Genomic DNA, 14,419 nt, shown 5'->3' with positions numbered 1-14,419 from the left:
GCCAGGTCCCATTGTGACTTGAGTGGTAGGAGGCTGAGGGGTGACCTCAGAGGTTTATAAAATCATGAGGGGCGTGGATGGGATACAGAGGCAAGGTCTTTTCCCTGGGGTTAGGAAGTCCAGAACGAGGGCGCATAGGTTTAAGGTGAGAGGAGAATGATATAAAAGAGACCCAAGGGGCAATTTCTTTCATGTGCGTGTATGGAATCTACTGTTAGGGAAGTGGTGACAGCTGGTATAGTTCCACCATTTGAAAGGCAGCTGGATGGGTATATGAATAGGAAGGGCGTAGAGTGATATGGACCAACTGCTCTCATATAGGTCTAGATTTGGTTGGGATATCTGGTCGGTGTGGACGAGTTTGACTAAAGGGTCTGTTTCCTTGCTGTACATGACTCTGGCTCTGCCCTGGGATGAGCTTCATCATTCAGTGAATGGGGCAGTATCACAGAGCACAGGGGCTGGGGGCTATTCAGCCCATTGGGGCTGGACCTTCTTCCTCTGGAGATGCTGCCAATCTGCCCTTACTCCACTCCCATTTACCAGTAGCCCTCCACATTTATCCTCAAATAGTTAAATTCCAAATCTGTTTTGACAATAACAAAAGCTGCATCCAGCTGTGGTTCAAACTGTTCCAGATGCTCAGAACCTACTGAGTAAAATAACCTTCACATTTTTAAAATTGTGACAATAATTTCTCTCAGTGTCTCTGAAAATTAAATATCCTGGAAACAAATCGGTTTCTGGTTGAAATCACTGATTAACCTTCTCAGCTCCAAGGAGAATTGTCAGGTCTTTTGCTAACTCTCCATAAAAGAGAAATCTATCTTAATTTGAATTTATTAGTGTCATAGAGATGCACAGCACAGAAACAGACACTTCGGTCCAACTCGTCAATGCCGCCCAGATATCCTAAATTAATCAAGTCCGATTTGCCAACACTCGGCCCATATCCTTCTAAAAGTTTCCTAAACACGTACCCAATCAGATGCCTTTTAAATCTAAATTGTACCAGCCTACACACTTCCTCAGGCAGCTCATTCCATTCAGCTTGAAAACATTGCTCTTTAGATCGCCTTTCTATCTTTTCCCTCACACCTCACGTCTGTGCTCTCTGGTTTTGGACTCCCCTAACCTGGGAATAAGACCCTGGCTGTTCACCCTAACCATGTCCTTCATGATTTATCAACCTCGAAGGTCACCTCTCAGAATCCGATGCTCCAGTGAAAACAGCCCGAGCCTATTCAGCCTCTCTGTACAGGTCAAACCCTCAACCCTGGAAACATCTTTGCACATCTTTTCTGAATCCTTTCAAGTTTTATAATATCATTCCGATAGCAGGGAGACTTGGACTGAAAGCAGAATTCCAGAAATGGCTGAATCAATGTCCTGTACAGCTGCAAAATAATGTCGCAACTCCTATACATAATGCACAGACCAATAAAGACAAGTTAACCAAATGCCTTCTTCACCACCCTACCTATTCCACTTTCAAAGAACTATAAACCTGTACCTCAACGTCTCTTTGTTCAGCAACACTCCCCAGGCCCTTCCCATTAAATATATAAGTCCTGCCCTGATTTGTTTTTCCAAAATGCAGCACCTCACATTTATCTGAATTCCACTCCATCTGCCACTCCTCAGCCCAGTTGATCGAAGTCTCATTGTACTCTGAGGTAACTTTCTTCCCTGTCCACTGCATCTCCAATTCTGGTGTCTATGTAAAGTCAGTAATCATAGCTCCTATATTCACATAGAAATCATTTATATAAATGATGAAAAAAAGTGGACCCAACACCAATCCTTACACTATTTTACTCATCACAGGCCTCCAGTCCGAAAAGCAACCCTCCACCACTATCCTCTGTCTCCAATTTTCCAGCCAATTTTGTATAATTTGTTAACCAGTCTGTTAGGTTGAACCTTGTTGAACGTCTTTCTGAAGTCCAAGTTAGTGATTTTCACAAAGCCATGCTGACTATCCCTAATTATTTCTTGCCTTTCAAATTACATCCAAATCCTGTCCCTGAAAAGCCATTCCAACAACTTGCCTGTCTTCAGGCTCACCGGTGTATTGTTCCCTGGACTTTCCTCATTACCTTTCTCAAATAATTGCACCCGTCTTACAGCACCTCACCTGTGGCTATTGGCGATACAAATATCTCAGCAAGTGGCCCGGCAATCACTTCCCTAACTTCCCACAAAGTTCTGGGACACCCCTGATCAGGTCCCAGGGATTTATTCAGCTTTATGTATTATAAGATATCCAGTACCTCCTTCTCTGTAATATGGACACTTGTCAAGTTATCACTATTTATTTTTCCAAACTGTCTCACCTCCACATCCTCTTGAAGTAAAAGCTGACATGAAATCCTCCCACCTCCGATGGTTCCACAGACAGCCTTGCTGATCTTTGAGGGTCCCTAATCTCTGCCTGGTTACTCTTTTGTCCTAGGTGTATTTGTCGAATCTCTTTGGGTTCTCCCTAAACCTGTTTCCCAAAGCTATCTTATGTCCCCTTTTAGCCCTCATGGTTTCCCCCAACTATACTCCTACTGAGGGATTCACGCAAACCCAGCTGTCTGTACCTGCCATATCCCTCCTTTATTTTCTTGACCAGGCCCTCAATTTCTCTCGACAGGCGTCATTCCCTACACCTCCCAGCCTTGGCCTTAACAGGAACATATTGTCAGTGTACTCTCGTTGTTGCAGGCCTATGGATGCAATGGCAGATGAGGACAGAGAAGTAATCATTCTCAGTAAAGAGGTGGTGTTGGGAAACACAACAGCCTAAAGGTAGATGGGTCGTCTGGCTGTGATGGAGTGCATCCCAGGGGACTAGAACAGATGGAAGAGGCTAAATAGCAAACGCTCTCGTGATAATTCACTAAAATGTGCTGGACTCTGGGACGGTTCTGACAGATTAGATAGCTGCAAATGTGATGCCAATATTTTAAAATGGACCTGTTAGCATAACTTCTGTAGTGGGGGAAATGCTCGATCTCTCAAGGAAGAAATAGTGAGCTATCTCGATAGAAATTATCTCAGAGCAGACACAGCATCGATTCATGAAAGGTAGACATCACTAAGCTGAGTGGTAGAGCAATGTGTGCAGAGGCCAATGTAAGTCTGCAGAGGGATACGGATAAGTTAAGTGAGTGGGTAAGGGTCGAATAGATGGAGGACAATGTTGGGAAATGTGAGGTCATCCATTTTGGTCCGTCTAACAGCTAACTGATAAAATGGTGAAAGCTTGCAGCACGCTGCTGTACAGAGGGAGCTGGGTTTCCTTGTACATGAATCAGAGGAAGTTGGTTTGCAGGTGCAGCAGGTAAATAAGACAGTGAAGGGAATATTGTCCTTCATTGCTAGAGGGATGGTTATGCTGCAGCTGTATAGGGTGCTGGAGAGGCCACAGCTGGAGTACTGTGTACGGGTTTGGTCTCCTTACTTCAGAAAGGATGTACTGGCACTGGAGAGGGTGCAGTGGAGGATCACTAGTTTGAGTCAGGATTTCAGAGGGTTGACGTATGCGGAGAGATTGAGAAAACTAGTTATAGACTGATTGGAATTTTGAAGTATTGGGGGTTGAATTGGAAAAAAAATGAAATTATTAAGGGAGTAGATAAACTAGAAGCAGGGAGGTGATTTCCACTGGGGAAGGAGCAAACTGGGGAGCAGAGAGTCAAAATAATGGGATATCAGATTTAGGACTGAGTTCAGGATGGACTTCTTCAGATAAATCTGTGAATCTGTTGAATTTGCTGCTGAGTGCAGCAGTTGACGTTATCAACTTGACGATCGTTAGGTCAAAAGGTAGATTTATGAACAGGAAAGGAATTAAGGGTTATGGTGAGAGAACAGGACAGTGGAGCTGAGGCCATGAAAAGATCAGGCCTGATCTTATTGAATGGCAGAGCAGGCTCGAGGGGCCAGGTAGCCTACTCCTGCACCTCTTCCTTCTGTTCTTATGTTCCCACTTTCCAGCCATCCCTTTACCTGGGAATAGCAAAGAAATATTGAAAGTTCTCGCCTTGTACCGTCAAGATTCGCCTTTGTCCAATTTGGAACACCGTTTAGATCTGGTTTATTATTTTCTGTAACTATTTTAAAACTAGTAGAATTATTAGAGAATCCTGAGAGTGTGGAAGCAGGCCATTTGGCCCATCACATCCACACTGACCCTCAAAGCCTCCTACCTTAAACCTGTAATGCTGCATTTCCCATGGCTAATCGACCTAGCCTGCACATCCTGAACAATATGGGCAATTCAGCCTGGAATATCCACCCAACCTGCATATCTTTAGATAGTGGGAGGAAACCACAGCAAACAGATGAAACCCACGCAGGTAATAACAACAAGGTGATCATCCCTTTCTTATTTCCCAGGTCAACCTAAGTAACTTCGCTGGACGTAATCTCAGAATATTCTCCCTCAGCACAACGATAATGCTACCCCTAATCAAAAAGACCACTCCGCCTCCTCTCATGTCCCCCTTTCTATCCTTCCTCATGTATCGATACCCTGGAACATTACGCTGCCAGTCCTACCCATCTCTGAGTAACGTTTCTGTAATACTCATGATATCCCAGTGTCACATTCAAAACCATACCCTGAGCCCATCTGCCTTCCCTGTCAGGCCTCTTGCATTGAAGTAAATGCAGTGTAACTTGTCAGTTCTACCTGGTTCTGTGCCTTGCCCTTGACTGTCTGACTTCTGAACTGTACCAGCCTCAGACTTACCTCTTTTCTCACTATCTCTTTGAGTTTACCCACACTCCCTCACTGGTTTAATGACTCCTGAGTAGCACGAGCAAATCACCCTGCTTGGATATCAGACACCTTCCAATTCAGGTACAATCCATCCTTCTTATGCACATCAACTCTACTCAAGAGGAGATTACAATGATCAAAAGAGGTGAATCCTTCTGCCCTACACCAGCTCCTTAGACAATCATTCATCTCCTCCATCCTGCTATTCCTAGTCTCACGAGCATGTAGCACATATTATGACCGAGGAGTAATCCACATATTATGACCGAGGACCTGGTTTATTATATTCCAGGCTAATTTGCTATATCCTCTCATCAGGACTTTATATTTTCCTCTTCTTATGTCATTGGTACCAATGTACAATGACCTCCCACTGGTCATTCTTTCCTTTGAGAATATTCTGCTACCTGTCCGAAACATCCTTGACCCTGGCACCAGGGAGGTACCACCCCATTCTGATGTCTCACTGTCAGCTGCAGAAGTAGCAGTCTGTGCCCAACGAGAAAGTCCCTTATCATCTTTGAGCGTTTGAAATCTGATAGACCTCTCATTATAGTGGAGTCAATCTCAGTACCAGTAACTTGGCTGTCAGTGCAACATTCCCTGAAAGTCTATGATAACCTACATTATCCAAAACAGTAAACTTGTTTGAGATGGGGATAGCCACAGGAGACTCATGGCTGAAAAAATGTGTTGCTGGAAAAGCGCAGCAGGTCAGGCTGCATTAAAGGAGCAGGAGAATCGACGTTTCGGGCAGAAGCCCTTCTTATGCCCGAAACGTCGATTCTCCTGCTCCTTTGATGCTGCCTGACCTGCTGCGCTTTTCTAGCAACACATTTTTCAGCTCTGATCTCCAGCATCTGCAGTCCTCACTTTATCCACAGGAGACTCGTGCTCTACCTACCTCCCTATCCTGCCTTTCCGAGAGGTAACCCATCTACCTGACTGTATCTGCTGTTTTTCAGCCTGAAACTGCCACTTATCACACATCCTGACTCTTGTAAATTCATCATTACCATTAAGCACCGCTCCACCTGTTCCATGTGATCCAAGAGGATTTGCATCACTTCCTGCAGGCTATCATCAGGATCATTCAAACTCCCCCTACTCTCCTCCAGGAAGTGCACATCACTGTACAAATGGCCATCTCTGCACCTTAATCTGTCGACCCAGAAAAAGGTAGAGTCTTACAGCTTTACAAAAGACTACTCTCGAATACATTAGAACCTGTATTTTATATTTAAAACATTCAACCAAAAGATCATAACAGAGGCACTTAAACTAGTAAACACTCACCCTACCGAATGTTGTGGATTTTAAAAAGTAAAACCGAGTAAGATTTACCTTTGAAGAGACTGAAACCCACTGAGCTGATCCCCGGCTGCGAGTCACAGACATACAGCACGGAAACAGACCCTTCAGTCAAACTCGTCCATGCTGACCAGATATCCAAACCTAATCTCGTCCCATTTGCCAGCACTTGGTCAATATCCCTCTAGACCCTTCCTATGCATATACCCATCCAGATGCCTAATAAATGTTGCAATTCTACCAGCCTTCACAACTCCCTCTGGCAGCTCGTTCCATAAACGCAACACCGTCGCATGAAAAAGTTGCCCCTTAGGCCCCTTTTAATCTTTCCCCTCTCACGCTAAATCTATACCCTAGACTCTAGACTTCTAGACTCCCCCACTCCAGTAAAAATACCTTGTCTATCTAACCAATCCATGCTCATGATTTTATAAACCTCTGAGATCACTCCTTAGCCTCTGACACTCCAGGGAAAACAGCCCCAGCCTGTACAGCCTCTCCCTATATCTCAAACCCTCCAACCCTGGCAATATCCTTATAAATCTTTTGTGAACCTTTCAAGTTACACAACATCCTTGTGATAGGTGGAGAACAGAATTGTGCACAATATTGCAAGAGTGACCAAACAAATGTCCTCAACAGCTGCCACGTGACTTCCCAACTTTCTTACTCAATACTCTGACCAATAAAGGAAATCATACCGAACACCTTCACTATCCTATCTACCTGCGCCTCTACTTTCAAGGAGCTGTGAACCTGCACAACAAGGTCTCTTTGTTCAGCAACACTCCCCAGGACCTGACCATGATGTGTATCAGTCCTACTAAGCTTTGCTTTTCCAAAATGCAGCACCTCGCACTTATCTGAATTAAACTCCATCTGCCACTCCTCAGCCCATTTGGCCATCTTATCAAAATCCCATTGAAATCTGAGGTAACCTTCTTCACTGTCCACTACACCTCCAATTTTGGTGCCATCTACAAACTTACTAACTATACCTCCTGTGTTCATATCCAATTCATTTATATAAATGATGAGAGGTAGTGGACCCAGCACCAATCCTTGTGGCATTCCACTAGTCACAGGCCTCCAATCTGAAAAATAATCATCCATCACACCACCCTCTGTCTTCTGCCTTTGAGCCAGTTCTACATCCAAATGGCTACTTCCGTGAGATCTAACCTTGTTAACCAGTCTCCCATGGGGAACCTTGTCGAACGCCTTACTGAAGTCCATATAGATCACATCTACTACTCTTCTCTCATCAATCCTCTTTGTTACTTCTTAAAAACCAGATCAAGTACGTGACATGATTCCCCATGCAGAAAGTTATGCTGACTATCCCTAATTAGTCCGTGCTTTTCCAAATACACGCAATTCCTGTCGCTTAGGGCTCCCTCCAACACCTAGTCTAGCACAGCGTCTGTAGTTCCCGAGCTTGTCCAAACCACCTTCGTTAAATAGTAGTACCATATTAACCAACTCGCAGTCTTCTGGCATCTCAGCTATGACTATCAATAATACAAAAAACTCAGCAAGAGGCCCAGAAATCACTTCCCTTGCTTCCTACAGAAATTTTGGATATACCTGATCAAAGCCTGGAGATTGATCCACCTTTATGCGTTTCCAGACATCCAGTACTCTGTAGTATGGACAATTTTCAAGATTTCACCATTTATTTCCCCCATATTCTACATCTCCCATGTCCTTCTCCACAGTAAATATTGATGCAAAATATTGCATCTTGATAAAACAAACGAGGGCAGGACTTATACTAATTGAAAGTAAGGCTTTGAGTTGTGAGATGGAACAAAGAGACCGAGGAGTTCAGGTTTTCTTAGTCTGTGTCACATGTAGACAGGGTGGTTAAGAAGGTGGTTAGCACACTTACCTTCATTGCTCAGACCTCTGAGTACCGGAGTTGGGAATTTAGGTTGAGGCTGTACAGGATGTTGGGGAGGCCTCTTCTGGAATACTGTGTCCAGTTCTGGTTGTGCTGTTATAGGAAGGATATTATTAAATTGGAGCGGATTCGGAAGAGACTAACCGGGATGTTGCCATGAATGGAGGGATTGTGTCACAAGGAGAAACTGGATAGGCTGGGATGCTTTTTCACAAGAGTGTAGGAGGTTGAGGGATGACCTTCGAGGTTCATAAAACCATGAAGCGTGTAGACAAGGTGAATGGCCGGGGCGGGGGAATTCAAGACCTGGGTGCATACAATTTGAAAATAGATGAGAAAGGTTTAAAAAAACAAATTGGGGATTTGTTTTTACTTTTACACGTGTGAAGTGACCTCCCAGAAAAAGAGGCAGCTGTGAATACAATTATAATGTTTAAAAGACATTTAGACAAGTACATAAATAGGAAATGTTTGGATGAATGTGGACCAAGCGGAGGGAGGGGCGATTAGATTAGTTGGGAATTATGGTCGACACGGACTGGTTTAACCACAGAGTCTGTCTCTGTGCTGTATCACTTTATGACTCTAACTCTCACTATCTCTGTGAATTCCTCCATGCTCACAATTCCCCAGATCACTGTCACCTCATCCAGACTAAACTCTTCCTTATCTCTAGAAATCCTCTCTAGCCTCAGAACCATCACTATCTCTGGTATCACAAACATCTCAATCTCTGTAACATCCTCCAATCTCCTCCTGTCTCATCACCCTCACGATCTCTAATCTTGACAACCTCCACAAATCTGTCCTTTTCCACAGTAAACACTGATGCCACACGTTTAGTATCCCCCCAACAACCCCATCTCCTGTGTCTTCACACATAGGCTGCCTTGCTGATCTTTGAGGTGGCCTATTCTCTCTCTAGTGACCCATTTGCTCTTAAATGTATTTCTAAAAACCCTTTCCCTATTCGCCAAAGCGGTCTCCTGTCCCCTTTTTGCCTTACTGATTTAACTCTTAAGTATACTCCTCTTGCCTTCATACTCGAAGGATGTTTGTGATTTTTGGATTGGAATAAATGCGAAATATTACATCTTGATAAAACAAACGAAGGCTGGACTTACACTGATTAAAAGTTGGGCCTCGGATAGTGATATGGAACAAAGAGACCGAGGGGTTCAGGTCTTTGAACTATGTGTCACATGCAGACGGGGTGGTTCAGAAGGGGTTTAGCACATTTGCCTTCATTGCTCAGATCTTTGAATATAGGAGTTAGGACGTTACGTTGAGGTTGTACAGGATGTTGGGGAGGCCTCTTCTGGAATACTGTGTCTAGTTCTGGTTGTGCTGTTATAGGAAGGATATTATTAAATTGGAGCAGGTTCAGTATAGATTTACCAGGATGGTGATGGGAATCGATGGTTTGAGTTATAAGCAGAGTCTGGATAGGCTAGGTCCTTTTTCACTGGAGCACAGGAGGCTGAGGGGTGACCTTATTAGAGGTTTATAAAATCCTGAAGAGTTTCGGTAATGTGAACAGCAGGTGCCCTTTCCAGGGGGGGCGCGATTCAAGATTGGGGACATACGTTTCTCAGTTAAAAAGTAAGGCTTTAAAAATAAGTTCCGGATTTTATTTTTTGTTTCTGCACAGAGAGTGGTTCACATGTGGAATAAACTTGCAGAGGACATGGTAGATGTCAATGCAATTACAATTTCAGGGTGGCACAGTGGCTCAACGGTTAGCACTGATACCTCTCAGCGCCAGGGACACAGGCTCAATTCCTGTATTGGGTGACTGTCCATGTGGAGTTTGCATATTCTTCCCCATGTCAGCGTGGGTTCATCCAGGAGCTCCCATATCCTCCCACAATCCACAGATGTACAGGGGAGGTGAACTGGCCGTGCTCAATTGCCCACAGTGTTCAGGGATGATTGGGTTGAGTGAATTAGTCAGGTGTAAATATAGAGCAAAAGGGTAGGGGAATGGAATTATAATAGGAAAAAAACATTTGGACCCGTATATCAATAGGGAATGCTAGGATGGACTTGGACCAAGTGGAGGCAGATGCGATTAGTTCAGTTCGAATTTATGGTCGACACGGACTGGTTGGACCACAGGGTCTGTGTCGATGCTGTGTAACTTTATGACTCGTTATCTCTATAAATTCCTCTGTTTGGAACTCTCCCTATCAGTGCTACCTCATCCAGCCTTACAAATCTTCCTCATCTCTATAATTCCACTCTAGCCTCAAAATCCAAAAACCTCTATCACAAAATATCTCTATCTCTGTAACATCCTCCATCCACACAATCCTTTCCAACTTGCATCTCCTCCAGCTTCATTATCCTCCCCATGTCTAATCCCCTCCAGTCTCTCAAAGCTCTGCTATATGTGCCTTTCGTTATTTCCAGCTTTCAGGATGCCCAATGTTTATTTCTCACTTGATGATGGTCCTTTCCAATTCCTGCGCTGAGCTTCTGAATTTCCTCTTAAACCTCTGCGTCTCACTTTCCTCCCAAGAAAATCGACCAATCACATGTCATCTATTCTAGTATCACCTTTTCTGACCTGATGTCCAATGGAGCCTGTCATATTCCTATAATAAACATCTCAGCGGTAAACAGAACAGAAAATGGCTCTGGTGGTCCATCGAGTCTGTGAGAAAGAAAACTACCACCGAACTATCCTCATCTGTTTTCCAGTACTTGTGGAAAAGTGTCATCTATCATGGCATAGCAAGTGCACACTAAATACATCTCAAATGTTTTGGGGATTTGTGTCTCCCACCCTCACAGACAGTGAGGTTTAGTGCAACTGTTGCTCGATGATGACATCACCCACAGGAACACAGAGCAGCTGGGTCTGTGCAAACCAGAGATCGCCCACAAATTGGGAAGGATGGCAGGGTCCCTGAGAGGGGGCACAGGAGAGTTACCAGGATGGTTCAAGGAATGGGGGATTTTAGTCGCAGGGACATGGGTGTTGTTAATACATATCAAGAATATCCATCTACAATAGATGGACTCTCGTTCTCAACCTCTCCCCTTGCCTGGGCTGGGGTTACCTTCAGGTTAAATCACCACCAGACATCTCTCCCTAATGAGAGAGAAGCCCTCTGGTCTGGTAGGACAATGCTGACTTTACCTTATACACATTGATGACAATGTGTACCGGGGGTGGAGAGAGGGAATGCTGAAGGTGGTGGATGGGACACACTCAGGCACAGTGCTTTGTCCTGGAGGATGTTCACTTTCTTTAATACTGTTGAGGGCTGCACTGATGAAGGCAAGTGGAGAATGTTCCAACACAATCCTGATGTTGTCTATAAGGCACACAAACCGACATTGGGGAATCAGGGGTTTGGGAAAACTGAGATTGTTCTCCTTGTAGCAAAGGCAAAGAGGGGAGCTGAGAGACAAGTGTTTGCAAAACATATACATTAGGATGTTAAGCCTTACACTCATCAACTCATCGTAAAAGGATTACTGGACACCTATTGAAGATTTCGGGGAGATCTATTGACAGGGTGGTTTGATTCAAAGGAGAATTTTTATGCAGAAAATGGAATTGAGCTGGAACAAAATACTCACACACAGTGCAAATATCCAGGTCCTGATGAATGGAGTAATTCAAACAGAGTTTGGCGTTACAATTACTGAGATTCCCATCTGAATATCCACCTGTAGTATCCTGTAATACAAGTTTATAAAATCTGTCACTTTCAGGTCAGGTTAGAAACTCACACCATTCCCTCCTCCTGGTCCAGGATGACTGCACACATTACCCCTTGTGGAGACCAGCAGTCAGTTCAGGGGAAATCTATGTGGGTTTCTATGAGTTTCCATCTTGGGACTTCATGTGACTGAACAGGGCAGCTCTTTGACACATGGGATAGAATGTTCCAAGAGTCAGTGAGATGTGGAGAGCAGAATTTGCTTCCTTTTCTTTCCTTCCGTGCTGCCGCTTTGCCTCATCAATAAGACATGGGGTGTGAAAGGCTCATGCAGCTTGATGGGCAAGTTGTCTCCATTCTGACCAATGGGCAGCAAGATCCTCCCAGTCATTCCAAAGAGTCTCTCTGAAAAGACAGCAACTCAGCATGCTTCCCACTGTCCGGTGCTCCCTGGAAAGGTTGAGAAGAATGGGGGGGGGGAATCTCCTTGAAAATGCAGAGCAGTAAACTTCCAAAAGGATTATAAACTGTTTACAGAGACGGATTTGTTGGAGAAGTGAACACCAAGTTGGCAAATGGAGCATAATTTGGGATAATGTGAAGTTGTTCATTTTGGAGGAGGTAATTAAAGAACAGAGGACTATTTAAATGGTGGAAACTGTAGAAAGCTGCAACACAAAAGGGACCAGGAGGTAATTGTGCAGGAAACATAAAGCCAGCACACAGTTATAACAGGTCATCAGGAAGGGACATGAAACGTTGTTCCTTGTTTGAAGGGATTTGCAGTATAAGAGTTTGGAGTATATACCTGAGAGCAACTTTATAAAGTGCGAGTGAGACCACATTTGGAGTAATGAGACATGTTTTGGTCCCTTTAGTTAAGGAAAGACATCACTTCATCGGAAGCATTCAGAGAAGATTGACTGAGATGATCCCTGGTTGGCAGGGACTCTCTTTTAAGAAAAGGCTGAAGAAGTTGGGACTCGACTCACTGGATTTGGGGGAGAATGAGAGGGGATCTTATTTAAACATATAGGCTTATTAAGGTGTATGACAGGGTAAACACTGAGAGGATGTGTCCCATCATGAGGGAACCTGGAACCAGTCTCTGGGTGAGTCGCAGAATCAAGGGTTCTGTTTTTGATTTGTCAACTTTAATGCACACAGACACGGGTAAGGGGTTTCAGTCGCAATGGAGCTGGGGTGAGGTGGAGAAAAGCAGCATTTTGGAGATTGGAGTTCCTGGTGTTTGCGATTGTGTAGATGTCTGATCAGAAGATCACCTTGGGGTCAGAATATGAGAGCAATATTGTGAAGAGTGTAGTTCTGCCTCAGGCATTTCCCAGTGAGCGGGAGGGGCTCAGCAGTAAGGGAAAGGAATTTGGAATAGCAACTGAAGGCAATGGGTTTAACCATTGCAGTGTTTCATTGGAGGAAATCGCAGCCAATTGAGTGGTAAGCAGTTTGATGAATGAGTAACAGTGGAGCAATGGAGAGGGATGATAGGGAGGGAGAGCTGGGCATTGTCAGTGTACATGGGAAACCAATACGATGTCACCTCCTGGCAGTGTGTAGGTGAGATACAGGAGGGGACAAAGATAGATCCTGGATGAACACCACATATGAGGAATTCAGAAAGGAAAGGGAGAGTGGAGATGGAGCAGGATTTTCCAACAACCTTGAGGTCAAATATTAGTTCTTAGCAGAATTGGAGAGAAGGACATAACCAGAAAAGACAGACAGAACAAGGAACAATATTTGTGAATCGGTGAGGGGGAGTGATGGGGAGGAGCCCGACTCCAAAACTGCTATTTATTCATCAGTGACATCACCCAACTCCACCCTAGTCTCAGCTCATTTACTGAAATACTCGTCCATCCCTGTGTTATCTCCGGACTTCATTATCCAAACACACTCCTTGCCAGCATCCCACATTCAACTTACATATAAGCTCAAGAGTATCTAAAACCCTACTGCCCAAGTGCTCACTTGTACCAAAGCTTGTTGATCCATCAAAAGGCTCCTATTAACAAGCAACAATTTAATATTCTCTCCCTTGATGTAATTCCTGGCTGTGAACATCCCTGTCTCCCTGCACCACACAACCTGAGAGACCCCGATAACTCATTTTCTTTCAGACTCCCAAAGATGCATTTATTCATTGATTCACCAGTCTGGCTGTTTCGACACGGTCAAGGGAACACAGTCTGGAATTCGCACCCTAACCCTCTCAGACTTGCTTTCCTCCTTTAAGATATTCCTGAAAACCTGCATATTTGGCAATACTTTTGATCACCTGACCCAATATCCCCATCAGAATTCTCAATTTCTTGATTTGCACACACATTGTCAACTCTTCACTGTCGCTGAGTGAATAATCTGTAACATCTCTTACCCAAGAACATTGTGGGAGCACCTTCACCACACGAACTGCAGCTGTACAAGGAAGTCAAACATCATCCTCTCCACAGGCAATGGGACTCTGGCATTAATCACTGGTGTCTGTGGAGAGAGAAACACAGTTGATATTTCAGGGAGTGCTAAATGCATTACAGGAAGTGAGAATGTTACAGAATTTGATGGTCAGAAATGGAAGGAAAATGCACTCTTTTGTTGGGAAAAAAAATTATTCACTGGCAAAGATACTGTGGAAAATTTAGTCCGTTTAGAGAGCAGCACATTGTCAGGGGTTGGGCAGCAGAGGAAAATTAACTTACAAAAGGTCTGTGAAAGTAACAGTAAAAAACACTAAACAAG

The 14,419-nt window shown here is 44.2% G+C and overlaps 1 long non-coding RNA gene across 1 annotated transcript in view; it reads right to left on the bottom strand.

Annotated features, from left to right (window-relative positions):
* Positions 1-14,158, bottom strand: part of LOC140484487 (uncharacterized) — a 28,396-nt gene extending 14,238 nt beyond the window's left edge. The window contains exons 1-3 of the long non-coding RNA XR_011962185.1: positions 14,058-14,158; positions 11,580-11,679; positions 7,977-8,081 (exon numbers count right to left, since the gene is read on the bottom strand). This is a non-coding gene — a long non-coding RNA (uncharacterized lncRNA). The remainder of the gene's footprint in view (positions 1-7,976; positions 8,082-11,579; positions 11,680-14,057) is intronic.
* Between the last annotated feature and the right edge of the window lie 261 nt (positions 14,159-14,419).

The sequence above is a fragment of the Chiloscyllium punctatum genome, chromosome 13 (assembly GCF_047496795.1).
Source record: "Chiloscyllium punctatum isolate Juve2018m chromosome 13, sChiPun1.3, whole genome shotgun sequence".
Lineage (NCBI taxonomy): Eukaryota > Metazoa > Chordata > Chondrichthyes > Orectolobiformes > Hemiscylliidae > Chiloscyllium > Chiloscyllium punctatum.
Note: the sequence above shows the minus strand (reverse complement) of the source record. Positions and strands in the feature narration are given on the sequence as shown.